We start from the raw sequence: 11,087 nt of genomic DNA, 5'->3' as shown, positions 1-11,087 counted from the left end.
TTGCTAATATTCTTGCAAGCGATGGGGACAACCAATTCAGTAGGCTGAGCCCTCGATCTTGGGGCTTGTTTCTCAGGGGCGCCAGGCAGGTCAGCCTTCATGGAGAGCTGGAAGGAAGTCTGGTTGAAGGCTCATTACCTTTCACTGTGGGAACTGGATTAAGACTGGAAAAGGATCACATACGACATTCCAGGATGGGAGGGAAGAGCAAGTCGATTTTGAGGTGAGGAGTTCAAAGAACGTTGGGTGCAAACCACTTTCCTTTGAAGAGTTGATAGATTTTCAGAATATGTCTCTAATAAACCTTTTGCTTGCACAGGACAGTCCTGAAAAAGTAAAGTAAAATTAGGAAAGACAGAATGTCAGTGAAGATAATCATGCTAATGCAGATTAGAAAGAGAGTTATTCAATTTGACCAATTTCCAATTAATATGGAGCTAAATTTTGTAAAGTCATTTTAATAAAATATACTTTCCCAGGAAAAAAAAAAAAGACTGGGGTCCTATTCATATTGGTTGATGTGGTCAGAAGCCGTATGTAGGCCAGGGAAACACATCTGTAAATCTAATCCCTTCCTGTTGGTGTGGACCCACTCTAAGTAGGACCTTTTGACCAGGCTACTTAAATTAAGGTGTGACCCACCTCATCTGGATGGGTCCTAGTCCTTTATAAAGGGAATGAATACAGGCAGGGAAAGCCAGCAAAGCAAAAAGTCGAAATCAGGGAACCCCAGAAGAGAAGGCGAAGACCAGCAGAGGAGGTAGGGGTGCCGGCAGCAGGCTTTGGGGATTCTTGATTTGGATATTTTCCCAGACTCTAGGCATAAGTGAAAAAAATTTCCATTGTTCAGGTCAAACCATCTGCTTAAAACATCTGCTTTAAGAAGCCTATGATACTAAAACAGCTGAGCAGAGCTTTACTGGAGAATGGAGTTTCTTTGGGGAGTAAACTGGGTATTCTAAATTTATTTATTCTACAAAGTGCTCTTGACTCGGGGAATTTAGTGATGTTGCTTTGAAACTTATGTATTTCCTGGCACCCCCATGAGAAGGAAATCAGACTTCTGAGAACCTGAAACAAGAGGGATTTTGTAAGGGGCAAATGATGGAGGTTGTTGCAATTTCTTGAAGTACTCAATGATCTCTTTCTTTTTTTCCTTTCCTTTGTCTTCTTTTTCAATGTTTAATAGCTACATTTTTGTCAACATCATCTAGGGAAGGGTCACCTCTAAGGGTGTGAGGGTTTTTGTCTTTTGGTCTTGGTGGCTTTTCTTGGGCATCTGAAACCACTTTTCCCTAATTTATTTTCTTCCCTAGGTCTCAATGGACCTTTCTAGGTGCTCTCCTGGGAAACTGAAGTAGGCAATTAAGGAATTTGTCGTTCTTTTGCATAATCCCCTAACACATATCCAGGCTCCATCAGATCAGGGTGTGAGTTTTCCCTTTGATATTTCAGGACATCTTGGTCCCTTGGTCCTTTAAATTAAGGAAAAATGCTAGTGTGGAGTTCTCTTTGGTGCACCAATTCCGAATTACACAAAATGGAGATCTTAATGAGTTAGCATGAAAGAGAAGGGTTGGGTGTCCTTTCTGAATATTGTTCTGAGCACTCATTAAAACTCAGTCCAGCATAAAGGAAACAGCACCTGCTCTCCTTGGAATCCAAGTCGGACTGGGTAACACGGAAGCTGGACAGACAGCTCATTTCATGTGACTTTCTATTCTAATGTCTCAGAGTAATGTGATTTTAAAATAGGGGAGAAAGCCGTTTATAAACATAGTTTTAGCTGGAGACCCTTTCTCGTATACGAAATGCCGGGGGCGGGGGGCGCTGGTGAGCCGGGGTGGGTCTGAGCCCCGCACCTAGGCGCGTGGCTTTCCACGTGGGACGCGGGCGTGGCGGGTGGGGCGCTCAGAGCTATCAGTGCCGTCCCTGGGCGGGGCAGGGCCCTGCCGCCTGGGAATAGGGACGTTGATGTTTGCTCCTAAAATAAACGCATCAGAATAAGCCGGGCCCCGGTTCTCTTGGAAAGAGGTGGGCCTCTCACCTGGAGATGTTTTTGCAGTACGTGGGAGCTGTGATACTTTGGGAACCTGAATCCTCAAAATGCTGAGGCTCTTCCGCAGGACGAGACAAATGGAGGCGCGTCGTGGAAAGGACCAGTGAGTTCAGCACAGGAGTATCAGTCCAGGGTCGCTACTTCAAACGGAGCTTTTTAGAGACCAACTGAAATTCTGACTATGGGTCATTTGTAATCCACAGTGGTGTTGAAACTGCTTTCTGATGGCTGACCTGTCAGACTGAAATAAGATTACGTTTGCGTTATTCTGAAACACCTTCTGTTCTCAATAACCTAGAAAGACGTTTTAAAAATCTAGTTTTAGGTTAAAGCTGACACTAGAGAAGATGACAATGATGGGGTATCCCAGGGATGGCCTTAGTAAGCACAATGAGTTCAACTGCAGTATTTCCAGCCTGCTTGTGGTCAGAGTATAGTACACAGACACTGAAGCCAGATGCCTAGAACTAATTTAGTTTTTTTTGTTTTTGTTTTTTTTTTTGAGGACGACCTCAGTGAATCCCTGGTTCAGGGCAATGCCCTTCCCAGACTTGTGGGGACAGCATTTATCTATCAACCACAATTGCTGAGAGTGGGAAGAATGCTGAAATTCTTACTCCTCCCACTATAAGCAGAAGTTCCAGAAAAATAGGGAAGGTGAGAACTTACTATATAATTATTAAGCTATTGCCAGGCTACAGTTGTGACATGAAATCTTCATTTCCTTAAGTATTGGAATCCAAGTATACATTTGGACGTTGGATATCTAGGTGCAGAGAACTCTACAACTGCCCAGTTTGTTAAAGTTCAAGAAAATACTATTGTTTCTTTAAGAAATGCAACTAGTCATGGTGCAGCATTTGCAGAATTTGATGTACCTCATTCAAATTTTTGTGTCTGTGATATATCATGGTCTTACCTGTTGTTTGACTATGAAAAAGAAATTTGATGCTGACCCAGTCAAATTATTTGAAATTCCAGTAGAGGAATTAACATATGACAATTCCAGTTTTTCAAGTTCTTTCATGGTACTGCATTAAAATCAAAAGACCTGAGCGTATCTGTGATTGTGGAAGAAAAATCCTTCTCTGAAAAATTAGGCATTTCCTTTCTTAAGATGGTTTTAGACTCTTTGCTGGAAGATGTAAGGTTTAACATAGAAATAAAGTGGATTTGCTAACAAATAGATGGCATGTGGGATAATAACTGTCAGTGTATTTTGGCCTGAGCTTGCTTTGAGATATAATTTTAAACTTCTAAAGCTTTTAGAAAATTCTGGAAAAAGGAGAACAGTCTTTTCTCCATTTGATGCAAGTATTTGCACAATGATTTGGCAAAAGCAGAGCAAACATCCCATAATACTATTTTTTATAAATGTTTTTATTGAGAAATCTTCACACACATACATTCCAGACATGGTATACAATCCATCGCTCACCATCACCATATCAGCACATAGTTGTGTATTCATCACCATGGTCATTTTTAGAACATTTCCATCACTCCAGAAAAAGAAATAAAAATCAAAAAGAGAAAACTCATACATTCCACACCCCTTACCCCTCCCTCTCTTTGACCATTAGTATTTCAATCTACCCAATTTACCCTTATTATTATTATTATTATTTATTTATTATTGTTATTTTTTTGCATGGGCAGGCACCGGGAACTCTGCCTCTGAGACAACATGGCCCGCCCCCTATACTATTTTTGACTCAAGGACAATCTGATATTTACCCTGAATTCATGGACCTCAGCTCTTGGACAACCCCCATACAATGAGCTTTGTGCAGTTTGACTATCTACTGGAAATAAATGCACACACTGAAGACCTGCTTAGAAACCCTGCTATATTCAAGAGGCAAATGCTGAGGGGCCAGTCTTATTCTGCAGGGATGATGATACCAATGATCCAGAAGGTAACTGAAGGGATTTAGAGTTATTGGTCTAATTTACAATAGGATGTATGATCGGATGTCTGAACAGCCAAATATATTCTAAGTGGAGCAGTTAAAATGCCTGATGGTAGAATTACCAGAGCTTAAGCGCTGTTTGTGTCCCACTGCTGCACACTTTGGTCCCTCATCTTTGTGAGGGGAGGCTGATGTCCACATGGATGTTAGTGGCATTGATAATGCGGAGAATGCATAGCTTTTATCAGGCAAGGCCAATTCGGGACATGCACGATTGTTCTGGCTGGTCCCTTTTCATTGCTGAGCATTGTTTGCCTACGCCTTTGGGGCTCCTCAGTCCAATGAAGCAATAATGATAAAGAACTTCACAATACAATAAAATAATTATTTTACTATTTCATTACATCTTGCTAGAATTTTAAGTATGCTATTTAAATCTCTTGGCCAGGTATAATTGCCAGTCTTTGCACAATTGAAAGATGTATTGCCTGTTAAATAAATTAAACTAAATATGCAAACCTATAATGTTAAAAAGATTTACATTAAAGGCATAACACATTGAAATTAAAATATATTAGAAGCATTTCTCCTATTTACACTTGTTGTGCTTTTCATTCGATCAGGTCTGAAATCTTTAGCCCTCGAGGAAAATGACTATGCATAATTGTACCTGACCATGGTAAAAACTAAGTACCTCGAATGCATGCATTTGCTTTGTTGATTCCAACTGCACACATCATTGTGCCATCTGTGTATATGTGTATTTTTTACATGGAATGACATGTGCATGTACCATTTGCATTCGGTATTAACCTTGAGGCTGCTGCCATTTTACCACTTAACCAAGCCAATGTCTATGTAAACATCCAGGAGCTGAACCTGACAACAGTTTTATAAGTCTTTCAAAAGTTGTTTTGCATAAATTTTTAAATTTCTGAATGCTGCAGGGTATTTAATGGACAAAATATCAGCAAGAGGATATATGCATTGAATAGTTAAGTAGGGTAGATCACATCATGTAAGTACTACTCAGTGCATGCTTTAGGTTTTAAGTTGAGATTGTACACATTTACCGTACTGTCCTTGTGTTACTGGGTGAGCATGAGAAGATGTCAAGGACTGAAAATATTTTGTTGCCTAAAAAACAAGCCCGTTTGTAGACATTTTAAATTTGCTTATTTTAAATATCTCTCACACCGTTGTTTTGCAACTAACTACTACAGAAATTTTCAACATAAGAAGTGACCAAAACTGCTATTATTTGCTACTGTTTATTGTGTTAGGTGCTGTCCTGAGTCTTTTTATTTATCTCAATTTTTCCTCAAAAACACTGAATTGGATAATTTTTATTCTTTTTCAATCAGTGAGGCTCAAAGAGGTTAAAGAATTTGAGCTGTCAATGAGCTACACATATATACAACAGAAAAAAAATCTGGAGGCAGAACACCTACAGGTGAAATAAATCAGCAAAGATGCCAAAAGGAGCCAAAGTAGAAATTCCATATTCGTAAGATTTTGGGGGGGGGGGGGTAGCTATTTCTCCACTGATCACTTAATATGTGAATCTTTTAATTGTGGTGATGGTGGATTTGCTAATCTAGTCAAGCCAGTAAATCTTTGTGTTTTGAGTAAAACATTCTACTTTTGCAAAATGGCTGCCAACACCAGGAGTGGAATCTGGAGTTATTTCCAACATACAACCTGAAGCCGTCGTCTCTTTGGAACCAAAGTGCTTACTCTCAGAAATGGTGAGTGACATTTCATCCATGCAAACATCTGAGGCAGGGATTCAGCAGGAGAATTTGAGATTTCTATTACTATTCCGGGAGTTACTACTCTGAAAAGCCATTATCAAAAGCTGTTATGGGGACAAGAAGATGGGCAAGATGGTGGCATAGGGAGATGTGGAATTTAGCTCTTCTCATGCAGCTGTTAAAAAAGCTAGTAACTGTGTGGAACAAACATTTGGGATACTTTTTAACTTTTTAACCATTAAATCAAGCTACAGGCATTCTTAGGTTTCAGCACTGCCCCAGACAAGGGCAGGTTAAGGGATGTCTGAGAGGCAAAGTAACTAGTCAGATGAAGGAGATAATTCCCTAAAGGACATATCTTCCCCAAGAAAAAGGGAGAGGGAGCAGGGTCCAGCATAACGGTCAGCTCTCATTTAGAGAATTCAGACCCCAGTGCTTGCAAAACAAAACAGCTTAGGTCCACCTTCTGTCTCACTCTCTGTCTCAACGACGCCCCTTGCAGGGACAGGGTCTGCTGAGAATTAAAGGCTGTGCACCTCTTGTGCCAGTTTGAAATTGTTGAGTACCCCAGAAAATCCATGTCCTTTATTCCTCATTCAGTATGGTGGGGTGGGACTTTTTTTATTGTTTCTGTGGAGATATGACCCACCCAGTTGTAGGTGGTAGCTTTTGATTAGGTAGTTGCTATGGAGATGTGCTTCCACCCATTTGAGGTGAGGTTGCTTACTGGAGTCCTTTGGAAGGGAATCATTTGGGGGGAAAAGAAAAAAGGGCACCATTTTGGAAAAACCTTCAGTGCCAACAAAGCCCACCCAGCCAGAGACTTTTGGAGAAGAAGAAAGAAAATGTGCCCCCAAGGAAGATGTTTGAAACAAGAAACCAGAGACCCCAGCAGATGCCAGCCATGTGCCTTTCCAGCTGAAAGAGGTGTCTCTGACCCACTGCCTTTCTTGAACCAAAGTATCTTTCCGTCGATGCCTTAGTTTGGACATTTTTATAGCCTTAGAACTGTAAACTTGCTACTTAATAAATTATCTTTTTAAAAGCAGTTCCATTGGTATATTGCATTCTGACAGCTTTATAGACTAAAACACCACTTTACAATGGTGGGGAGCTCTGGGATGACAAATACCATCTGCTAAGCAAAATAGAAAAAACACAGATATAAGAGTGCTCACCGGAAAGACTGGCATCCTGCTGGGTCTCGTCCTTAGGGAAACATGATACTGATTATATCCTCATCCTGAGTTCTGTGCCTGTCTGGGAAAATCTGACTGGGATACATCCTATCTGGCAGGGCAAGATCCAGAAAAACAAGAGCTGAAAAATTCTTGTCAGTTAAACTGAAGCTAAGTTAGAGGTCTAGAATATGTTCAACTGAATGTCAGAGAACAGAGAGAGAACAAAGCCAACCAACAAGAAAACACTAGGTAAAAGAGAGAAAATGACCTCCAGAATAAACTAATCAAGGAAATTAAGTGCCTACACACCAGTAAAAAATCATGAGTCATACCAGGAAGAAAGAAGATATGACCTAGTCAAAGAAATAAACTAACACTTCAAATAAGATACAGGAGTTGAAACAACTAATTAAAGATGCTCAAACAAATCTAAATCAAATTAAAAAATCAAATCAATGAGTTGAAGATAGATATGGCCAAAAGACATGAAGGATATAAAGAAAAGACATGGGGCAACCATAAAAAGAATTTGAAAGCTTGAAAACAATATATGCAGAACTTGTGGAAATGAAAGATACAATAGAAGAGATGAAAAACACAATGGAGACTTACAACTTACAACAATCCTAGCAGATTTGAAGAGGCAAAAGAAAGGATTAGTGAACTAGAGGACAGGACATCTGAAATCCTACACACAAAAGAGCAGATAGGAAAAAGAGTGGAAAAATATGAGCAGGGTTTCAGGGAATTGAATGACAACATGAAGTGCATGAATATACATATTATGAGTGTCCCAGAAGAAAAGAAGGAAAAAGAGGCAGAAAGAAAATGGAGAGAATACTCACTGAAAATTCCCTGTCTCTTATGAAAGACGGAAAATGACAGATCCAAGAAGTGCAGCATACCCCATACAGAATAGATCCGAATAGACCCACTCCAAGACACTAATCAGACTGTCAAATGTCAAAGACAAAGAGAGAATTCTGAAAGCAGCAAAAGAAAAGCAATCTACCACATACAGAGGGAAGCTTTGACAAGACTATATGCGGATTTCTCAGCAGAAACCATGGAGGCAGGAAGGCAGTGGTACGATGTATTTAAATACTGAAAGAGAAAAACTGCCAACCAACAATTCTTTATCTGGCAAAACTGTCCTTCAAAAATGAGGGAGAGTTTTAAATACTTTTAGACAACAGACACAGAGAGTTTGTGAACAAGAGTCCTGCTGTACAAGAAATACTAAAGGGAGTACTATAGGCAGACAGAAAAGACAGGAGTGAGAGAGGTTTGGAGAAGAGTACAGAAATGAAGATGTTCTAGTTTGCTAGCTGCTGGAATGCAACACACCAGAGATGGACTGGCTTTCAATAAAGGGGATTTATTTAGTTAACATATAGTTCTTCAGAGGAAAGGCAGCTAACTTTTGACTGAGGTTCTTTCTTATGTGAGAAGGCACAAAGTGATCTCTGCTGGCCTTCTCTCCAGGCCTCTGGGTTCTGACATCTTCCCCAGGGTGATCCTTTCTGCATCTCCAAAGGCCTGGACTGAGCTGCGAGTGCTGAGATGAGGAATGCCGGGCTGCTTGAGCTGTGCTATGTTGTGCTCTCTCATTTAAGCACCAGCCAATTAACTCAAATATCATTCATTGCAGCAGGCCCGCCTCCTAGCCGACTGCAGATGTAATCAGCAACAGATGAGGTTCACATGCCATTGGCTCATGTCCACAGCTATATAACTAGGCATCTTCACCTGGCCAAGTTGACAGCTGAATCTAACTACCACAGAAGACTATCATCAGTGAAGGTAAAAAGAGAGTACAATATTGTAAACATAATGAACAAAGTTGAGTGGGAGAACGGTTGAATGAAGATGGCTAGGGGCATGTACGACACCTGAAGGAAAGCTAGAGGATCAAAATGGGGACTGTATACCTTAGTGAAACCCAGAGTGGACAATGATATTGATTAAAGTTACAAATATAAGAAAGTCTTTACATGAGGGAGAAAAAATGAATGTCAGCACAGTAAGGTGGTGAAAATGGGATGGCTTGGAAAAAATACAATCAATACAACCTAGGATCTGTATTTAAGAGTAACACTGTAATATGCTCCCACTAATTATAGCAAAGGCAATATACCAAAACTAAATACCAATAAGCAGGAGATATAAGGGGAGGGTATGGGATTCTTGGTGTGGTATTTTTTTTCTCTCTCTCTCTTTTTATTTTCTTTGTATCCTTCCTATTTTTTCCTCTTCTTCTTTCTTTGCAGAAGAAATGGAAATGTTCTCATATAGATTGTGGTGGTAAATATATAACTATGTGATTATACCTGGAACCATTGATTGTTTACTTAGGATGGGATGCATGATGTGTGAATAAAACTGTTTAAAAAATAAACAGAAAGATACAAGTGCTGGGGAAAATGTGGAGAGAGGGATATACCTATTCCCTGTTGATAGGGAAGCTGAATGCTGCAGCCCCTCTAGAGGCAGCATGGTGGTTCCACAGAAGGCTAGGGGTGGGTTGCCATATGATCCTGCATCTCTGAAGTTAGGAGCATACCTGGAAGAACTGAAAACAGGGACATGGATGGACATTTGTGCACTGAGGTTTATGGCAGCAGTAGTCATCACTTGCAATGGATGGAGGTGGCCTAAAGTATATTGACTGTGATTTATACATATTGAGTGGGTGCAAGAAGGAACGAAGTTGTGAGGCATGCAATGAGGTAAATGAACCTTAAGGACAGTATGTTGAGTGAAGTAAGCCAGAAACTAAAAGACAAATATTATAACGCTTCACTAATGCGGACTAAGTATAATGTGCTTGCCTTTAGAAAAGGTGCCCTTGTCTTCCCTTCAATCATCCAACCTTGAGGCTTATTATTCTCAACACAACTTTTCACCTGCCAGCACTAGTTCTGAATGGTCAGCACAATACAGTGAATGGACCTAATGCCACTGAATTGTACACTTTAAAATAGTTTAAATGGAAAAAGCCGGAGTGGTGGCCGGAGCGGCAGTTCAGCCGAGTCGCGGGGAGCAGCAACCAGGTGGGAGCAGGTGCTGGGGAGACGCTGGCTGCATGGACCCGGTGACAGCGCGAGAGGCTCATAGAAAATTAGATTTTGACAACTTTGCACCATGCTTGAGTATAAGCTAGGCGTTCTTGGCGAAGGAGGTGTGGAAAGTCTGCTCTGACGGTGCAGTCACTCAAGGAATTTTTGTTGAAAACTATGATCCTACGTAGAAGATTCTTATAGAAAGCAAGTTGAAGCAGATGCGCAACAGTGTCTGTGTGAAACCTTAGATACTGCAGGAATGGAACAATTTACAGCAATGAGGGATTTGTACATGGAAAATGGACACAGCTTTGCATTCGTTTATTCCACTGGAACACCGACCACATTTAATGATTTACAAGATCTGAGAGAGCAGATTCTTCCAGGGCAAGCCACCAATGGCCTTTCAAATGATTCTGTTCGGTAATAAGTATGACTTGGAGCATGAAAGAATTGTAGGAAAAGAGCAAGGTCAAAATCTAGCAAGATAATGGAACAACTGTGCATTCTTAGAATCTTCTGCAAAATCAAAAATTAATGCCAATGCGATCTTCTGTGACTTAGTATAAAAAATTTACAGAAAACCTCCAGTGCCTGGGAAAGTTGCTTCAATATTCTAAATGCATTGTAGCTGTGAACCAGGTCTAAAGAATTATTGCCCAATTCAACAGTGCCAGCATTTCCAACTTTGTTAAACCTACCAACATCTTAAATGGACTTTCCGTGGTGTTACCCTTTAAGAGGCAAGTGAGAGCTACTACATCAGTTTGCACATTGTAATCACTTTCCAGTATCACAAAAGAGATTGTTACTTATGCAATAGTCCTAGAGTACACAACTGGTAAAACCGAAAGTATAACTGCTTAAGAAACATGCTTCATCCACCAGTGTTGTGCATATATGAATACGGTGTATTTTTTAACATAACCCATAAACTTTGTACTGAAGAGTACAATAATGTAAATTAAAAACACCACTATTTTAGCCTAATAAAAGAAAATCCAAAGGGCTCCTATATAGACTACTCCAGATAACCTCCCTTCTTCGATACAATAAACTTATTGTAATTTTTTTTAAAGAAATCCGAGGTCATTATCAATGTATTGTACAAATAAGTG

The 11,087-nt window shown here is 40.2% G+C and overlaps 1 pseudogene; it reads left to right on the top strand.

The window, feature by feature from the left end:
- The first annotated feature begins 1,811 nt into the window (after positions 1 to 1,811).
- LOC143675893 (glycerophosphocholine phosphodiesterase GPCPD1 pseudogene) lies at positions 1,812 to 4,210 on the top strand (annotated as a pseudogene).
- Positions 4,211 to 11,087: the final 6,877 nt, after the last annotated feature.

Source organism: Tamandua tetradactyla, chromosome 3, assembly GCF_023851605.1.
Source record: "Tamandua tetradactyla isolate mTamTet1 chromosome 3, mTamTet1.pri, whole genome shotgun sequence".
Lineage (NCBI taxonomy): Eukaryota > Metazoa > Chordata > Mammalia > Pilosa > Myrmecophagidae > Tamandua > Tamandua tetradactyla.
This window is presented reverse-complemented; position numbering and strand designations above follow the sequence as displayed.